The sequence below is a fragment of the Chenopodium quinoa genome, unplaced genomic scaffold (genome assembly GCF_001683475.1).
Source record: "Chenopodium quinoa cultivar QQ74 unplaced genomic scaffold, ASM168347v1, whole genome shotgun sequence".
Taxonomy (NCBI): domain Eukaryota; kingdom Viridiplantae; phylum Streptophyta; class Magnoliopsida; order Caryophyllales; family Amaranthaceae; genus Chenopodium; species Chenopodium quinoa.
This window is the reverse complement of record NW_018742484.1, coordinates 3,354,378-3,373,039: the sequence shown is the minus strand read 5'-3', so window position 1 is coordinate 3,373,039 and position 18,662 is coordinate 3,354,378.

Below are 18,662 nucleotides of genomic sequence, written 5' to 3'. Positions count from 1 at the left end.
AAAAATAATAACTTTTATAGTATTTTATTTTTTTATTTTTTTTGGCAGCAAACTTTTATAGTATAATGATAACTTTAAATATTTTTAACATAATTTTAACCCGTCTTACAAACGTTCGTGCGATTTCCTAAATATTACTGGTATTATTTGTTGGAATAAAGACACGAAATTCAAGGCGTCAGGATCGGTCGCCCAATCAGACGAAGTTCGCCCTACCGGGCGCAAGAAAAGTCATAGTTTTTGGAGTAATGTCGCCCGACCGGGCGAGCTCTGCCCTACCGGGCGCGAGAAGAACTCTAGAATAGACTTCTTGCTCGCCCGACCGACAAGCTCCGCCCGACCGGGCGCGAGTTTTCCCGTTGAGCTCCAACGATTCTCTCTTGGATCCTCCCTCTTGGCTTCTTGATTAATTCCTTGTAACCCCCATTTAAGAGGATGTTTAATGTGGTTTAATTACCACCTTTATTCTGATTTTATCACCCTTATTGATGTTGGAGATTCTTTTATGTTCTTTCATATTCTTTCATCCTTCATTATAAATAGAAGAATCATTTTTCTGATTTTGACACACATAAAAATACAGCAAACACTTAAGCTTAAACACATACTCTATATTGGACATAAGTTACTTGGCTCCAACCTTCCACCCAAAAGTGCCTTTGTGTGGAAGTGGTGTGTTAACCTTAGGGACCGTGCTCGCGGATACAATTGTTCACCTCGATTGCGCCGGAATTTCGTTTTCATGTCAGTGAATTTGCTTCACGATTCTTGTTCCATTGATTATAAGATCAACTTTTCGATCTTATTGTTTATTTCTTTTCGTAGCCTTAGCCTTGAAAACCTCTCATATTACAATAATTTGAAAACGAAATTATATATTTTCATTGGCTACACATTGGGCATTGGTCGAAAGATTGGATGGTGTGAAGAAAAATAATTTTTGGGAAAAATTTTGTTCACATGTTTTTGGGAGCAGTCCCAAAGATGGTCCCCGATCGAAGATCACTTGTTTTCGGATTTGGCTGAAATTTTGGGAGCTTGTTCGGGACATATGAGGCTTCATTTTCAACGGTTGGATCGTTGATAGCTTTTCAAGTTTTATATTTATGGTGATATCTTTAGGCTGCATATTTTGTGAGGATGTTTGGGCATATCATGCAAATGTTCTCTCACGTAACTTGATTAAATTCAAGGGAGGTCCATTCTAAACTAAGTCTTTTATTGATTATGTTAACAAGTGGTTGAATCTCTAATAATCTTATTGGCAATTATATGAATTTTGATTTTGACAAATGAATGTTAGATCATGTTTATTTGCTAATGTGAATATTAGAATAAAGGCTTATGTATATTCCATGTTATATAAGTGTGTGATATTACATGATATGATTATTTCTATTTCTTTGTTCTATACTTGTGGTTTGAACTTAATACTTAGAAATATGTTAATTGGTTTTATTTACCAATTTGTTGGATTTTTTTAACATATATGAATTCTTTTGTGCATTGAAAAGGTAAATGCTAGGCTATTGTATTTTAGAATAATATCTTTTTGAAAGATGTTTTGTTCCTAATGTTTACATGCACATGTTGGTAGATGATTCATGGTTAATTATGACTTATCAAAGTGTATGTCTTCTATGTTATACCATGAATTTTGTATGAGTATGTTTTCAAAGTCTACTATTTCTTATATGTTGAAATATATGTTTTGTGAAAACTTTATTAATGCTCAAATGCTTACATATTTCCATATGTCTTGAACTTGTGTAAGTTTTATCAAACTTTAGGTGTGGAAGTTCTTGAATGGGAATTGTTTGATTCTTTTGTGAGAGTTATATATGTATTTCTCCATATATAGGAGAATATTTTTGCTATAGTTGTTACTTCTTGTGACCCATATTTGTGTTATATAACTCTTGTTGTGTTGTATTAGTTAAAACATGACTATTAATTTTTATTTTGCTATTGATAAAATTCTTTTGGTGGCTATTTTTTGACATTTTGGTGTGTTAACTAATAAGTTATGTTAACCTTGTGGTGTAATATTTGGAATTATTAGTATTTTTCTTTTAATTCAAAGATTAGATTACACCTTAGTGCCCACCTTAAGAGAGTTGTTTCAAGTGTAGTAGATGTATTATTTCATGTTTTGCACTTGATTGTTCTTATTTGATTCAATTTGTTTATTTTGGCATTTATATGAAGAAACTAATATCGATTTCTTCATATGTGGAATATTAATTCTTAAGATGTTATCTCTTTTGAGTTTATAGAACTTTATGTGCCCCATGTGAAATGCATAGAGTTTTTCATGTCTAAATTAAATAATTAGTAGAAGACGTTTGTCGTCCAATGTGGGGGAAAGTGTAATAAAAGGAATTAGTGTTGGACTCAAAGTCTTTGGTTATGTATTCTTTGGCTATGGCTTTTAGCAATTGAATTCATTTTATATGACTTTGAAATTTGAATGTGTTTGAATGTGAATATTGGGTTAAATTCATGTCCACTATGACTCTTATCCTTTACTAATTAAATAATTTTATTTTTAGCTTTTTTGTATATTCTCGCTTTGTTTGAGTGATAAGTGATTAGCTATGCATGTGGGAATACTTATTATGCCTCTTGTTTGCATTATTCCCTCTTATGTATTTTTTTGTTAATGATAGACTATTTTACTATAAGAGCAATAAGAGGCATTAATATTGGTTTCTCTATTATTTGATGCAAAGCATGAAAGTGACTAATTATGCTAAAGACTATTATTCATTTGCCTTGATTTGTTGTTTTGATATCTCTATGTTTGAAGAGTGTTTCCTTAACTTAATGAATTGATGACGTGAGTGATTGTTTACCTTGGAAGAAACTATTGAGGATAAGTTAGATCATTTCTAACGTGTTTAGAGTTCTCCTATCTTTTTATGGAGTGTGTTTCTTATAAGTTAGATAATTTCTAACGTGCTTAGAGTTCTCCTATCTTTTTATGGAGTGTGTTTCCTAATATTTCTTCTAAAGTTTTTTCCGATGTCAATTCACTAAGTGTTGTTGGAAGTCATCAAAGCTAGACTTGTGAGTAAAGGGTTGTAAGTAAATACTTGTAATTTTTCTTGTCTTAATGAAACAATGGAGGTCTCACTTACATGACTTAATTATTTTGGATCCTTGTCCTTGGTGATAAGTTTCCCTCAAGTGGTTGAAGTTTGTTAAGCCTTCTAAGTGGTGACTTAAGTGAGTTGATTGAGAAGTTCCTTGTTGAAGATAAGAAATGTGAGTTAAAAGTTCAAATGTGAGTTGACTTGAGACTATTACCTAGGAAGTGGTACAAGAGTTTGGTTAGTACCTTGTGAGAATCTAATACTTGTGATTAAGTTTTCTTCTCACTCCTAGCTTCAAGGTAATATATTTTTTGTATTATTTCTACAATGAGAGTGTGGTGGTGTTTTGAATCACATGTGTAGTTATAGTTAATAAATTTCTTGAACTTCTTATCTTTCCAATTTGTTAAGCATTATTCACGAATTTGAATATGACGTGTGTTTTATTATTTTGAGAATAATGATAATTATTACGAGTTTTTGGTTTTTTCCAAAGTTTCATACATGTTTCATGATTGGAAATATTTTGCAACGATATGATATTTGTTGTTCATGTCATCGTTTGAGTGGAATATGTTATGTATTAGCATGGATTATGTGTACTTTAAAGAGGTCTTAAGTATGTCTTGATTAGTGTATGCTAATACATTTAGCAATGTGAGAGTGACATGCATTGTAATTTATTTAAACATAGCATATACTTGTGAAATGATTGTAGTGCAATATTTTACAAATTTTATTAGTGGATGATTAACGCTGTTTAAATTGTGCTTCATCCTTTACTAAGTATCTTTTTAGGTACGAAGGTTGTGAAATACGCTAGCTTCTGGAAAAATTGTTCAAAAATTTTCGGAAGGCTAGTGTTGGTGATTGGTGGTTGATGAAGTAAGTTCACTAATGCGGCTATGTTATTTTCAAGGATTGGACTTGATTGAGTAAGGTTTGGAATTTCAAGTTTTAGGTTGTCTTGTTACTTTATTCACTTAATGGTGAATATGACATATTTTTCTAACCATTTGCGCAAATTAAGTTGATGTTGGTAACATGCTAGTTTTCCTTATTGGAAAAAATATTCTAGCAAAAATAATTATGCACTATGGAAAGGAAATTTGGAACATGTAACAACCCTTGATAGTTTGAAGAAATGTCGAGGGGGATAGGCCTTAAGCCCACATGGAAAGATAAAAGGCATTACTTTCCTATCCCTATGGCATGTGTTGTAATGCTTGATTGAGGTTGAGCTATTTTGAGTTCTTTATAGACCAATAAACCATTTAGGTTGGTGCTATTTGAGACACACTTGATTGATCCACCGTTTAAGGTTGAGTCTTTAGACTCTTAATGAATCTAAATGTTTAAGTGGACACACTAAAACTTTGGAATTACTGTTGTTTATGATTGTGAGGTTGAGCATTAAGCTCTTAATGAATCCATGGTCTTGTGGGGGTTAACAGCCATAATATAGTATTTGTTGAGTTCTTATGAACATCTTAACCCAATTGACTAAGTACTATTGAGAAGTGCTTGTGATTCACCTGTGTGGTTGTGAAGACTAGCCTTCTTCTATGAAAAACTTGGGCGGTTTTCCTAGAGCTTCCACTAGACCTAAGGTGAATGTACTTGGCTATAAATAAGTACATCTCTTTGCGGAGTTCAATTAAATTTTGGAGAAAGGTATGTGATGTGGGGGTCTTGAATTAAATCTTGGAGTTTCAAGGTTAGTCCACTCCTTGATCAAGAGTCTAAGGGTTTCAAGGTTTGTCCATTCTTATACTTGTAATTCATTGTCTCATCTCACTAAGCACTAGATTTCAAATTACTTATGTAATATCTAAGTGTTATGTATTGATCTCCTCTTATACCCAATATGTTGCTTATTTTATTTCTTTATCTGTTGGTTTTTTCTTCCCTTCCTTTAGTGGGGGATTGTTGGAATAAAGAAAGGGAATTCAAGGCGTTAGGATCGGTCGCCCGATCAGGCAAAGTTCGCCCTACCGGACGCGAGAAGAGCCCTAGTTTTTGGAGTAATGTCGCCCGACCGGGCGCGAGAAGAAGTCTAGAAGAGACTTCTTGCTCGCCCGACCGGGCAAGCTCCACCCGACCAGGTGCGAGTTTGCCCGTTGAGCTCCAACGATTCTCTCTTGGATCCTCCCTCTTGGCTTCTTGATTAATTCTTTGTAACCCCCGATTTAAGAGGATGTTTAATTTGGTTTAATTACCACCTTTATTTTGATTTTATCACCCTTATTGATGTTGGAGATTCTTCTATGTTCATTCATATTCTTTCATCCTTCATTATAAATAGAAGAATCATTTTTCTGATTTTGAGACACATAAAAATACAGCAAACACTTAAGCTTAAACACATACTCTATATTGGGCATAAGTTACTTGGCTCCAACATTCCACCCAAAAGTGTCTTTGTGTGGAAGTGGTGTGTTAAACTTAGGGAACGTGTTGGCGAATACAATTGTGCACTTCGGTTGCGCCGGAATTTCGTTTTCAAGTCAGTGAATTTGCTTCACGACACACCGTTCTTGTTCCATTGATTATAAGATCAACCTTTTGATCTTATTGTTTATTTCTTTTCGTAGCCTTAGCCTTGAAAACCTCTTATATTACAACATTATTTTCCTAAATATTTCTTTTTTTAAAACCCTAGAGTCGGCTATGTGTTACTCCATATTTTACTACTAAAATACTTGTTGCCTAAGCTTGCCATGTGAAAATTAAGCTTCACCGTATACATATTAAAAACATTAAACCACCGATTTCGACATATTATTCGTTCTTCGATTCTAGCGGATTTAACCAACAAACGTGATAGTTGATTAATTCTCATCTATAATTCGGTAAATTTTATATATTGATTAATTTTATGAATTCCCTGTAGTTCTTAGTTTTTATAATTCATTGCTTGGTGGATTTTTGTTTTATAAAAGGCTGGCTTTGATTTATTTAAATCCATATCTTAAAAAATTGGGTGGATGTATAATAAGGTTTTACAAATAAGTACATGAAATTGCGTTGTTAATGCTTAATTTTTTGCAAAGTATAGCATAACTAGGTTTAATAATTTATGCATTGTCCAAAAAAAAAAAAGGGGTAGGTTTCGTCAAACTAATAATCTGAACGAAGGGCAACACTTAAGAAAAAATATGGAGTAGTTATTTTTTTTGTTCCAATTATTTGAAAACTTTTTATAAAATTAAAAAAGAAAAAAAAAATAAGGGGATAATTTAATGAGAGGACTGTATTGTATTTCATATCCATGTGATATCACCTTTGAATACAATCACTACACATAATAATTTAATCCATATCGATTGATAAGTATTGGTGGTAATTAATTTGTTATTTTGTTGATAAAAATGTTTGATTGATTATTATGTGTTGTATTGTAGCGAGATGGCTCTTTCATTGCAAATATATGAACGAAGTTGCAACCATTTTAAAGAAGAGGTATGTAAATGCTTCTTTTGATGCAATTTATAGTTTGTTACTAACTTATTTTAATGACAGGATAATTAATTAACAACATGTTTTACCCGTAAAATAATGTTCTAAATTATATCAATGATTACAGTCCCTTTTTCTAATTTGTCATTTTAGTAATGCAAATATAAGATAACTTATAATCATACATGTAGCCTTGTGAGAAGGAGACTTCACTCGGGTCCAGCCGGGCGGCTAGATGCCTAGCCGAGCGTGCCTTTTCTTGGGGAGTGTCAGTTTGTTTGAAGTTTCCTTTTTTGGGACTCATATAAATACGAGTGGTATCTTCTTCATTCATCATTCATTCATACGAAACCAAAAACACAAACCTACCCTTTAAGATCTGAGGAGTTCTTGAGCAATTCCAACCTTCGTGTTCAGGTACTCGGATTGCGGAGGTCGTTGTGTAAAACTTGGGGGGCGTGCGTCACAGGAAATTCTGTACCGGTGGTGGCGTATTTCGCTTCTAAGGTAGTAGGTTCTAAACCATGACACAACCAAAGGAGGACGGATCTTGATCGATTATAACGGTATTTCTTGTCTTTGTTCTTGATTTCAACAGGTATTTTTCCAACAATATAGAAGCGAAATAATATTATTAGATATGTTGATATCATGAATAGCAATTCTCAAACTCGTTTATACCTAGATTTGTCTAAGGTTGAGTCTCTTGATGGAATTAATTGTAAGAGATGGTCACAAAGAAGTTGATTGCTTTTGAACAAGTAGAAGTTGATTGTGTTTTGTTTAAGGATGCCCCAAAACCTATTGTTCAAACCAATGCTATGATTGAACCTGTTGCTGGGAATAAAGAATCTGATCCTAGCAAGAGCACCACTACTGTTGTTGTTAATGAATCTGAAATCAAGAAATATGATCGTGATAATAAGTTTGTTAGGGGTCATCTTCTAAACCACATGAAAAACAACATATTTGATTTGTATGTTCATATGAAATCTGCTAAGAAGATGTGGGTGTCTTTAGAAAAGAAATACGCTAGAAATATGGTGCTGATGATGCCGGGAAAAATAAATATGTGACTGGAAATTGGTTGAACTTTAAGTTGGTTGATTCGAAACCTATCATGGATCAAGTCCATGTGTATGAGAATTATGTTGCTGAAATACTTGCTCAAGGTATGAAGATGTGTGAGATCCTGCAGGCTAATGTCTTAATTGAGAAATTACCTGAATCCTGGTCTGATTATTGAAATCATCTCAAGCATAAGAAAAGAGATCTAACTCTCGAAGAATTGGTGAGCCACATGAAAATTGAAGAGGCTAATCGTCTTAAGGGTTCAAACTCCAAGCCAAAAAATGAGCTAGTTGTGAAAGCTAATATGGTAGAACTTTATTCTGACAATGAAAGAAAATTAGATAATCGTTCTGGCAAGGGGAACTTTATTCTCTCTTGGTCTATTTGTCTAGGTACTTGGCACATTCCTCGATGTTAATGACCCGAGAGAAGGCCGAAAAATTGCATAAGAAGAAGCCTTAAAGCCAAGAAGCAAGCAAGAAGAAAGCAACGGCAAGCAAGCAAGAGCAAGCTGCCAAGCTCGGCCACTGCGGGCGTGGATGTTTCCATCGCAGGCGCGACTATGCTCCCTTTTTCTAGCTGTTGCAAGTTCCTAGATATGCCTTGGAAAAGCTGCCACAGCGAGCGCGGCCATGGCCGCCGCAGGCGCAGCTTTCTGGGTGTTTTTCAATCTTAATTTTTGGATTTCCTTATTTCTCTTCTTGTAATATAATTAGAACAATATCTTAGCTTTAAAAGGAAGTTTTTACATTTTCTCTCTCCTCTAATGAGGATTAGGCTTAGACTAGGATCTTCTCTATCTAGTTTAGGAGTAGTTTTAGAGAGAGAAAGCTTGGGATTTCAATGGAGATTTGAGAGATTGAAGAAGCTTTTATTTGGATTCTCTTCTCATCTATTCAATGAGTTGTTCTAACTTTCTCTCACCTTTATTGCTTTGTTTAATTCTTAGTTTTGCTTAATTTTTTGTTGATTAGCGTAGATAATTAGTTTAATTTACTAGTTTGATACTTGCTTTAATTCTTGTTTAACCTTGTTTTCCATGTTTTTCTTCATTATGTTTGCTTAGATTTTGTTCTAGGGAAATGGATGAAGGTTATATTGATGAATTGAGTGATTGATTGTGATTAGTATGCAATGGATTCTTGATTATTTTGTTTGGATGATGCTTACATTGATTGGAATCATTTTATCTAATTGATTCAAGGTTTTTAATTGTGCTTTCAATCAATTGTGCGGAAGTGAGTTTATTGAGAGTCTAGATTCTTCCATACCTTTTCTAGGCTAGTTGTGCGGGAGCGAATCAGCTTAGTAGGATAATTAACATGCTTAATTGCGTGGGAGTGAGTTGAGTGTGTTGATCGTTCCTAATTGAGAACATGATCTTTTAATTGCAATTTTTTATTGAATTCATTAATGTAATTGGATTCCACTTTCCCTAGTTTATGTTAATTGCTTTAAGTAGTGCTTTAGTTGTGTTTTAGTTGTTTCTTTCTCTATCTCACAACATTCCTACTAGTTTAATTAGCTCAAATTAATATACTTAGTTCTTGTGGTTTGACCCTAGCTTGCCACTATTTTGTGTAAACTTGGTAGAGTAAGACTAGGACTATAAATTGTTGATTTGATTTAGGATAGTAGACACGACCTATTATCCGGCGATTAAATTTTTGGCGCCGTTGCCGGGGACTAAGGCGTTCATTAGTTTGTGTTGATTAGATTAGTTAGTTTCTTGTGTATAGTTTGATTTTTGTTTGCTTTTGTTTATTTTGTAAAAAAAAATGGCATGTCTCTCATTTCTTCAATATGTTAATGAACCTTTTTAGGACTATTTCAATAGACTTGAGGGATTTTTGGACTATCATAGTTGTAGTCTTTGGGAGGCATGTGAGATTTGTTATTTTGGTTTGAATGAGCAAACTAGGGATGAAGTTGAATGCATGCACAATGGTGAATTTCGAGCATTGTCAATTGGTGATGCTTGGAATTTTTATGTTTGGTTTTCTTGGGATGTCTATAATAGGGGTAATCATGATTCTAATATTGATGTGCAATGTCTTGCTTTTTCCAATATTAGCATGAATTCCCATGAATTGTCTTATGATCCCATGATTTAACCTAGAACGAATGATTTCAACTCTATTTCCTTTATTGTTCATGATGATGAAGTACATGCTCAAGTTGATGCATGCTAATCGTGTGTTTCAATATTCTTCCTTATCTACCATGCCTTCTTGTGATGTTCTTTATCCCCTCAATGATGAATTCTATATGCTTAATTGTTCTATTATATGCTTAATTAATTTCTATTAATTTCTTTCTTTTCCCCTCCCATAAACTCTATATTATGTTTTTCTTCCTAAGTGGTGAATGTGTGCACGGTTTGAGAATGTCATTGGTTGATTCTAGGATACTATATGCTAAGGCAGCCGGTTTAAGAACTCTTGGGGTCCATGAAACCTTAGTTCATGGGAAAGTGGTAAGATGGAGTTGCTCTCTATAGTGGATGTGAAGCCCTTTAGTTGGTAATTGCTATACATCCCTTGTGAGCTTTGTTTGTTCTAGCCTTCATCACCTTGTTGAGTGGCAATTTCAGATCCTTAGCTATGCATGTCTTAATCTTTGGTTTGACTTCTAGCTTCCCGAGACCGTGACCGAGCCACTCTAGGGGAGGACAAGGGCATTGTTCATTTTCTTTATCTCCTTTTTGTTTTGTTACAAATTTTGTTTTTAATTTGCATTTGATCCTTTTGCTAACCCTTTGATCCTATTCCCTTTCTTGATTTTAAGCCACATTACAAGCCTAATGATCTTTTGTTTCCCTACCCCTTAGTTTTGTGAAGCATTTTGGTTTGCGAGTTTGTTTTGTGTTGTGTTGGTTTGAATGAAAATGTGAAAGTAATATGCTTTTTGGACCAAGCAAGATAGTAAATTGTATATACTGTGTGTAATAAAAGCAAATGCATTCAAGAAAAATCCGTCCATAGTTAAAAAAGGAAAGGACACCAAATAAGAGCTAAAAAAAAGAGAAAGAAAACAAGCAAAATCCATAAAAATTTGAATAGAAACAAAAACAACAAAAATATTTTAGTTGGTTTCGTTGTCTTCCCTTGTTTAAGCATTGAGGACAATGCTCCGTTCAAGCTTGGGGGAGGAAGAGTTCCTTCGTTTTTGTATATACTATGTGTTGGTGTTGAATAAGCTTGGGGGAGTTGGCATTGTTGGTATTTTTGTTTGATGTTTGGTGACTTCTTGAGTTTGTTTTTGAGGTTTGATCACCCTTTTGCTTCACTTAGGAAATATCACCAAAATTTTCAAATTTTTGCCTCGCCTTACGTTACAACCAATAAAAGACCCTTAGACCCTTGAGGGTTGAGTCAACATCGGTGGAGGGAGATAGTCTTCAAACCTATGGAGAGAGTATGCATAGTTAAGATGTCAGGATGACCTTCTCATAATTTTCATTTCTTTATCCTTTTTCGGTTCCTTCGAGGAATCATGAGAAGCTAGCTTAAGGGTTGATTTGAAGCTAGTGGAGAGAACGCGACCCGATTGGTTGGAACGAGGGTGAATTGAGTCCTCATTAGTTCTCTATGCTTAACATATTTTATGTTTCAGTCAACCATTGACATCTCAGAACGTGCATACATTTGTCTATTTAGAAAATTTTACATTCATTGGTGCTTGTTCCTATCTCTTGTCTAAATATGAACTTGTGTTTTTCTTTTTCTTTTTATGTTTCTTTTTCTTTTTGTTTTATTGCCTTGCCTTGGTTTTTGTCAAGTGTTGTGGGTTAAACTCTTAGGATACCCTCACGAGAGCACACTCGTCCTCTAGGGCAATCTAGGGGTTTAAAGGGCTTGTCTTTAGTTGCTAAAATTGACCGTGATTCCTACGAAAGTGAGTTAGTGTACATTCTCACCTCCTTTAGTGTGTTAGTCTTGCTTGAATAAATCTTTCTCCTTTTCTCTTTTGTTTTTGTCTTGCTCGAGGACGAGCAAGAGTTAAGCTTAGGGGGAATTTGATAAGTGTCATTTATGACACATTTTAGGTGTTTTTCTCCCTTAGTTTTAGGTTTATTTTGGTCATTCTTGGTTATTTCTAGTCCTTTTATTCTTGTTTTAGTTAATATTGTCTAAGTTTATGTTTTTAGGCCTTAGTTGTGAATAATGTGCTTTTTGCTCGACTTCTAGCTTAATTTGCGTGCTTTTCTATGTGATCTTTCACTCTTTTCTCTCTTGGTCTATTTGTATAGGTACTTGGCACGTTCCTTGATGTTGATGACCCGAGAGAAGGCCAAAAAGTTGCATAAGAAGAAGCCTTGAAGCCAAGAAGCAAGCAACGACAAGCAAGCAAGAGCAAGTTGCCCAACTCGGACACCGCGGGCGCAGTTGCTCCCTTTTTCTAGCCTTTGCAAGTTCCTGGAGATGCATTGGAGAAGCTACCACCGCGAGCGCGGCCATGGCCGCCGCAGGCGCGGCTTTCCGGGTGTTTTTCAATCTTAATTTCCGAATTTCCTTCTTTCTCTTCTTGTAATATAATTAGAACGATTTCTTAGCTTTGAAAAGAAGTTTTTACATTTTCTCTCTCCTCTAATGAGGATTAGGTTTAGATTAGGATCTTCTCTCTCTAGTTTAGGAGTAGTTTTAGAGAGAGAAAGCTTAGGATTTCAATGGAGATTTGAGAGCTTGAAGAAGCTTTTATGTGGATTCTCTTCTCATCTATTCAATGAGTTTTTCTAACTTACTCTCACCTTTATTGCTTTGTTTAATTCTTGTTTTTGCTTAATTCTTTGTTGATTAGAGTAGATAATTAGTTTACGAGTTTGATTCTTGCTTTAATTCTTGTCTAACCTTGTTTTCCATGTTTTTCTTCATTATGTTTGCTTAGATTTTGTTCTAGGGAAATGGATGAAGGTTATATTGATGAATTGAGTGATTGATTGTGATTAGTATGCAATTGATTCTTGATTATTGTGTTTGGATGATGCTTACATTGATTAGAATCTTTTTAGCTAATTGATTCAAGGTTTTTAAATGTGCTTTCAATCAATTGTACGGAAGTGAGTTTATTGAGAGTCCAGATTCTTCCATACCTTTGCTAGGCTAGTTGCGCGGGAGCGAATCAGCTTAGTAGGATAATTAACATGCTTAATTGCGTGGGAGTGAGTTGAGTGTGTTGATCGTTCCTAATTAAGAACATGATCTTTTAATTGCAATTTTCTGTTGAATTCATTAATGTAATTGGATTTCACTTTCCCTAGTTTATGTTAATTGCTTTAAGTAGTGTTTTAGTTGTTTCTTTTATATCACAACCTTCCTACTAGTTTAATTAGCTCAAATTAATACACTTAGTCCTTGTGGTTCGACTCTAGCTTGCCACTATCTTGTGTAAACTTGGTAGAGTAAGATTAGGAATATAAATTGTTGATTTGATTTAGGATAGTAGGCACAACCTATTATCCGGCGATCACTCATCTAGCTAAGGATGAGGATGATGATGTGATTGCTGCAGTAGTCTCTAAGGTCAACTTAGTAGAGAACAACTCTGATTGGATTGTGGACACAGGAGCTTCCAAACACTTTTGTGCCAACAAAGATTTATTTAATAGTATGGAGGAGGCCAAGGAAGGTGAACAAGTCTACATGGGGAACTTTAGCAGCTCTAAAGTGCTAAGGAGAGGAAAGGTGATTCTGAAGCTGGCTTCTAGAAAGACTATGGTCCTGCAAAATGTACTGTATGTTCCTTCTCTTCGCAGGAACCTTATTTCTGGTGCTTTACTTAACAAAGTAGGAGTTAAGTTAGTCTTTGATGCTAATAAACTTGTATTAACCCGCAATGGGGAATATGTTGGCAAAAGGTACCTTAGTGGGGGTGTTTTTGTTCTTGATATTGTAACTGAATCTTCGATTAATAAGAGTTCGTCTGCTTATATTGTTGAGTCCTTTGATTTATGGCATGCTAGATTGGGTCATATTGGTGCTACCAAACTGAAATGTATGAAGCGCTTAAATTTGATCCCAAATATGTCATTAGATGGACTAGAAAAATGTGAAGTCTATGTAGAGTCTAAGTTTGTGAAGAAACCTTACAAGTCTGTCACAAAGAGGGAAACTGCATTGCTAGAGCTAATTCACTCTAATTTAGCTGACTTTAAGAACATGGAGAGTAGAGGTGGCAAACAATACTATGTTACTTTCGTTAATGATTACTCTAGATACTACAGGATTTATTCTTTGAGGTCAAAGAATGAAGCTGAGTCCAAGTTTCTTGTGTATAAGGCAAAAGTTGAAAACAGTTGGATCGGAAAATTAAAAAGGGTTCGATCTGACAGAGGAGGAGAGTATGGCTCAACTTTCCTTAAGGGCGTGTGTGAAGCTGAGGGAATTATTCATGAGGTCTCAGCTCCGTACACACCACAACAGAATGGGATCGCAAAGAGGAAAAATAAGACTCTGAAGGAGATGATGAATGTAGTGCTCTTGAGTTCCGGGTTTCCAGACAACATGTGGGGGAAGCTGTACTGCCAGCAAATTTTGTTCAAAACAGAGTTACTCACAAGAAGTTAGACAAGACTTCATACGAGCTATGGAAAGGCTATGCCCCGAATCTGAGTTACTTGAAAGTGTGGGGGTGTTTAGCAAAGGTGGAATATCCTTCCTTCAAAGGTCAACAATTGGTTCGAGAACGTTTGATATGGCGTTTATTGGATATGCTGAGAACAATGTTGCCTACAAGTTTATGAGTTTGGGTGACAATTTTATTAGCCAGTCCCGTGATGCAGAGTTCTTCGAACAAGTGTTTCCTTTGAAGAAAATCGATGTTACTAACAATGTTTCTTCAATTCCTTTGTCTACAGAGCAGGTTGAAACTTATCCCAGGTCTGAGGAATTAAGTCAACCTAGGAGAAGTAAACGACAGAGAACAGAAGCAATTTTTGGCCTTGATTTCCTTACAGCGTTCTTAACTGAGATGGAAGGTGAGGATGGCCTGGATGAGGTCATGGTTTGTCTTCAGGTTGTAGATGAAGATCCTAAAACGTTCGAAGAAGCAATGAGCTCGATTGTTTCAAGCCTTTGAAAGGAAGAAATTGATAGTGAACTTGAGTCCATCATGCAGAATGATACTTGGGAACTTGTTGATTTACCAAAGGGAAGCAGACCTATAGGGTGCAAGTGGATTTTCAAGAAGAAAATGAGGACAAACAACACTATAGAAAGGTTCAAGGCTAGATTGGTGATTAGATGGTTCACTTATAAATATGGCATTGATTATTTATGTACTTATTCTCCGGTGACTAAGATTGCTAGTATTCATACTTTATTTGCTTTAGCTTCATCATTTAATTTGTTTGTGCATCAGATGGATGTCAAGACAGCTTTCTTGAATGGTGAATTAGAAGAGGAAATTTATATGGAGCAACCTCCGGGGTTCATAGTTCCTAGGATGGAGAATAAGGTCTGTAGACTTAAGAAGTCCTTGTATGGACTGAAACATGCACCTAAGTAGTGGTATGAAAAATTTCATAGTACCATTCTTAGTTTTGATTTTGTTGTCAATGGTAGTAATGCATGTGTTTACTCTAAAATGTTTGGTAATCATTGTGTGATCATATGCCTGTATGTGGATGACATGTTGTTTAGTGCTGATTTGAGTGCTATAATTGAAACTAAGAAATTGCTTTCATCTAAGTTTGAGATGAAGGATTTGGGAGAAGTAGATGTGATTCTTGGTGTTAAGGTTTTAAAGACCAAGAAAGGCTATTTTTTGAATCAATCTCATTATGTAGAGAAAGTGTTGAAAAAGTTTGATTGCTTTGACACTGTGCCTTTGAAAACTCCCTATGACAGTAGTATTGCTCTAGAAAAGAATCTGGGAAACTTGATGTTCTTGATGAATTTTACTCGCCCAAACATTGCATTTGTTGTAAGCAGGCTTAGCAGGTGCACTCATTTCCCAAGTGACGATCATTGGGGAGCTCTGAGACATGTACTGAGATATCTTCGAGGAACTATGAGTTGGGGTTTAGACTTTGTTGGTCGTCCTTTGGTTCTGGAAGGGTATTGTGATGCTAATTGGGTTAGTTCTAATGATGAAGTGAATTCTACTAGTGGGTATGTTTTTACCCTTTGTGGTAATGCTATATCATGGAAAACTGCAAAGCAGTCATGTATTGCTAGGTCGACAATGGAAGCAGAGTTCATAGCTTTGGCTATTGCTACCCAGGAAGCCGACTGGTTGAGAAATTTATTGGCTGACACCCCTTGTGGGGGAAACCAACATCCCCGGTCTCTATGTATTGTGATTCACATGCTGCTATTTGTGTCGCTAAGAATAGTGTTTACAATGGCAAGAAGCGTCACATACATGTTAGGCATAAGTCAATGAGACAGTTTATTGTGAATGGGGTTGTTTCTTTGGACTATATCCAGACAGAGAAAAACCTAGCTGATCCTTTCACAAATGGTCTATGAAAGAGAATGGTAATTGAATCGTCAACAGGAATGGGTTTGAAGCCTTATGTTGAACGGATGTGAGCTTTGTAAGTATTAATTAAACATTTAATGTGTTGTGATTTGAATATATCCTAACCTGCTGGTTATTGTCTGATTGAGAAAATTAGCTGGATTTATTGGTTATTGTTTATACTTACATTTATTTGAATCTGATGACTCTGTTTGAGTGTGGTTGTTAACCGGGTAGATTCAAGAAATAGGTTGAGTATAACTCTTAATACCTCTATCCCGGTAATCAAGAGTAAGGAGTGATGGTGGTCTTAAGTGACTTGTAACTGTCAGCTCTGAGAATTCTTGAGTAGGGAATGTGAGAGGTACCGAAGCGAAGAGGTTGGGTTTTAGCCCTTAATGCTACGCCTAGTCCATGGTTCACTGAGCAGGATAGGTGCACCGAATATGTTGAAAGAGGATGAACTGAATTGTTCTTAATGTTGAAACTCCGATGCATGAATAGTCCTTGAATTTGCAAAATATTGTGAGATGCACATATTGCATGAATAGTTCTTAAATTTGCAGGAGTATGTGAAGTAAGTTCACACGGCAACACCTGCGTGAGTACGAAGAGTGGCGCTCTTCAAGGGAGAACAAGTGTGGTTCTCTTGAAGTACTCATTAGTTCCCAAGAGTAGCCAAAATTTGCGAAGTTGCTTAAGCTTTAAAGTCAAGGTATGTGTTTACAAGGTCCCTTCATCGCTCCTAGGAGTTAAACTTAGGATACGCACTAGGGAAGTGTTGAAAATCTTGTACATTAATGTGTTAGTTAAAATCTTCAGATACTAGCATTTAAGTACCGAGACTTTCATTTACTGTTCATATTTCATGTTGTTAACCCGCTTGAATTAGTAAGGGATTGTTGGAAATGGTAATGCAATCGGATGATTTGCAAAGCTATTACGATCCACACTCGTTCCCGACCAGGCACACATTTTGTAGGTACACTTGCGCCCAGCCGCGCACCGCCCGACCAGGTGAACTGACGACCCTGAATTCTTGTGTTATAGCGCCCAACCGAGCGGTGAAACGATGAGAGTTACGAGCCTGCCGGGCGAGGTCCGCCCGGTGGCTCGCCCGTGATTTCGTGTCGAGTGAAAAGTTCTTGCCCGACTGGGCGATCGCGACCTGATCGGGTGCGATAGCTTGTGAGAGGGAGACTTCACTCGGGCCTGGCCGGACAGCTGGATGCCTGCCAGGCGTGCCTTTTCTTGGGGAGTGTCGGTTTGTTTGATGTTTCCTTTTTTGGGACTCATATAAATATGAGTGGTATCTTCTTCTTTCATCATTCGTTCATACAAAACCAAAAACACAAACCTACCCTTTGAGATCTGAACAGTTCTTGAGCAATTCCAACCTTCGTGTTCGGGTACACGAATTGCGGATGTAGTTGTGTAAAACTTGGGGGGCGTGCGTCACTGGAAAATCTGTATCGGTGGTGGCGTATTTCGCTTCTAAGGCAGTGGGTTTCAAACCACGGCACAACCGAAGGAGGATGGATCTTGATCGATTGTAACGGTATTTCTTGTCTTTGTTCTTGATTTCAACACGTATTTTTCCAACATAAAGTTGTTTGCAAATCATGGTATATAACTATTATTAAGAGCCCTAATTTCATCACAAAGCATCTAAAATATTACTATAGAAACAACGATGATTGTCGTGACTGTCTTATTGCTCAATTTCTAGTTATTCCAGCACACCCTGTTACGTATGTGTTATTGTTAGATTATGAAGTACCAAAAGATTTATTAGCATGTGCACGAATAGATACACCTAAGTCTTTTTTAATAAAACGTTCATATGTGGTCAGTGCGATGGATTATATCATAACTGGTGTTGGTTTCAGAAGGACAACGGTCGATATCTATGGAGCCCAACACTTAATGAGTATAAAAGGTTGCCTCTACTCAGCCCTAATCTTCCATCTTATTATGAGTATCTTGATGATGAGTGTAATGCATGCATTTGGATACCCTAATGAGTATTATGGATTTGGATACGATCATAAAGCTAATGGTTACAAGGTAATTGTTATCAAGAATTGCATTGATACAAGAATATATAATTAAAGATTGGAGATTTTCTTCCGAAAAAACACATAGGAAGTTTTTTGCATCGATTTTTATCTACTCCTAACGGAACGATTCTTGGAGACATTGGGGTGACTTGAATAGTGATTATCATATGCAACGTCAAAGTTGTTACATCTTTGTGAATGATAGTGTTTATTGGCTAGCAAAGATTCGGGGATACCGCGATTATAATATGATGGCTGGTTTCAACCTAGCTACTGATGAGTTCCAAGAGTGGCAATTACCAAATTATGAGAAGGCGGGTGGTTATATATGGATTACTCTTGCAGTATGTTACAACTCTATTGCCTTACTATTTCATGATTATCAACGATCGAAGAAGATGAATAGTTTCGTGTTGTGGACATTTAATGAAGGGACTTGGACCAAGAAACACACCATTGATCTTAACTACTGTGATGACTTTAGTAGACCACAACCACTTGGTCATTGGAAGGA